Source organism: Macrotis lagotis, chromosome 1 (genome assembly GCF_037893015.1).
Source record: "Macrotis lagotis isolate mMagLag1 chromosome 1, bilby.v1.9.chrom.fasta, whole genome shotgun sequence".
NCBI lineage: Eukaryota > Metazoa > Chordata > Mammalia > Peramelemorphia > Peramelidae > Macrotis > Macrotis lagotis.
The window spans coordinates 479,506,835-479,508,736 of record NC_133658.1 but is presented as its reverse complement, the minus strand read 5'-3'; the positions used below and the strand labels follow the sequence as shown (position 1 = coordinate 479,508,736).

Here is a 1,902-nt window from a genome sequence, read left to right as displayed (position 1 = left end):
TGAACAGATGAAAACTATTTATTGAATATTTGCCACCAAATACATTACTTGCAGCATATCACTTTCGAGTTAAAATGTCAGAAACAAACACCAATATTTACAATTCTTTTAAGGAATGTTACATAATGACACATTAAGGCATACATTCTTTTGGCTTATAATTCTTAAAGATAATAACAAAAGTGATGCAAAATCTTCAGTGTAAAATTATGATTAAGCTATGTTTTTATAAAAATATGGTGTAAAATGGCAATAATCCCATTCACCATCCTGGATTAGGTCCCTTCAGGAGGGACTGATAATTTATACAGGCAAACTTTAAAATTTACAAGTAAAGGCAGCAGTTTAACACACCACTGAAACACACAGCTCTTAACATATACAATTTTTAGGCCACAGTCTTGAAGTTCTGAAGAATCAAGTTGGTTTGATCAATTAGTTAGTTGGCATTTATGTACATATGTATTGCCTTTCCATATTTAAAATATGTTTTCATAGTGTCACTGAAGCTCTTGGAGTATTTTTACAAAATTTCTTTTTTTTGGTGTTCAAGTGCCAGGCAGTTCTGGTATTGATAGTTTTTGAAGACATTCTTCAACTGTGTCAAGAAGTTCTTTTATTGCACTGGTGATATCCTTGATTATCTGTAGGAACCTTACTCAGTCATTGATCTCATCAGGCATCTTACTGAGACTTTGTTTAATTGCTTGGGTCTTTTCATTCAAATCCCAGAATTCAGGCTCTGGTCTCTCAGTCATATACTCTTCTACAACATCAGCAGCCAAACAAAGAAGGGACTCTGTGAAGTTAAATTCTATGTTTTTTTTTCCCCAGGATTTTCATAATGATGTCCTGGGTGAGACCTGGATTTTCTTTTTCAGCCTTGATGAAAGCCACTCTCAGTGTCTGAGCTGCAGACAGACTTACTTGTTCTAACTCATTAAACACAGGGTACATGAATGCATATAATGGCATAGAAACCATAGATGTGGTCTCACAGCTTCATTCTTCATCTCTTTCATTGCCATCCTCATTCAAAGACCAACTACAGTAGAAAAACAGCACTAAAAATTAGAGAACTCTTTATTCACTACAGTATTTTTTCCATATCTTTTCTGTCAAGAATGGATAATATATAATATGTTGACCATAGGCTGCTGGGGCACTGTGAGGCTGAGCCTGGCAAGACAACCCTTCTTTCAGAGGTAGCAGTAGCTCTAGAGCTGACTTCACTTACCACCTCTGGAGCTTCTTCAACTCCTCAGTTCAATTCACTCTGGCAACGTGAGAAGGAGCTGAGAAGAACAAGGTGTAGTCCAACATCCTGCCCAGCCAAACTATTATTTTCTGTAATATTTTCCCCTCCCCAAATAAAAGCTTTCCCTTGTAACAACTAAATAGCAAAACAAATCCACCAAATAGTCATATCTAAAAATACAAGCCTCATTCTGTACCTCTAGTCTGTACCTCTCTGCTGAAGTGAGAAGCAAGATTCTTTGGGAATACCTCTTGAATAGTGTCTCATCCTTACACGAGGGCTATCCTAATCATCTCTGTATCATTCTAACTATAGTGTATATTGCCGAAGTGAACACTATATCATTTGCAAGTAATCATAGATTTAAAGTCAAAAGGGACTTGAGATCATTTTATCCACTTCTTTTCTGGATGAGGAAATCAAGGTCAAGATAGGTAAAGTGAATAACTGACCATGGTCACAGAGGCATTAAGAAGAATCAATATTAAAAAAATCAAGATCTTTGATTCTAGATCCAGAGTTCTTTCTCCTGAACCATGCTTTAATTAAAAAAATTTAAATCATCAATCAGAAAGAAAAGATAGAAATTAAAGTTGAATCATTTTAGTCATGAACAATCAATAACTGAAGCTTTTATCAAGAGT

General features: G+C 35.3%; 1 non-coding gene and 1 pseudogene across 1 annotated transcript; both read right to left on the bottom strand.

The window, feature by feature from the left end:
- Positions 1-388: 388 nt before the first annotated feature.
- On the bottom strand, positions 389-1,034 carry LOC141520052 (programmed cell death protein 10 pseudogene; annotated as a pseudogene).
- A 457-nt stretch (positions 1,035-1,491) lies between these two features.
- On the bottom strand, positions 1,492-1,593 carry LOC141510611 (U6 spliceosomal RNA). The gene has a single exon (XR_012475058.1). It is a non-coding gene; the product is annotated as a U6 spliceosomal RNA (small nuclear RNA).
- Positions 1,594-1,902: the final 309 nt, after the last annotated feature.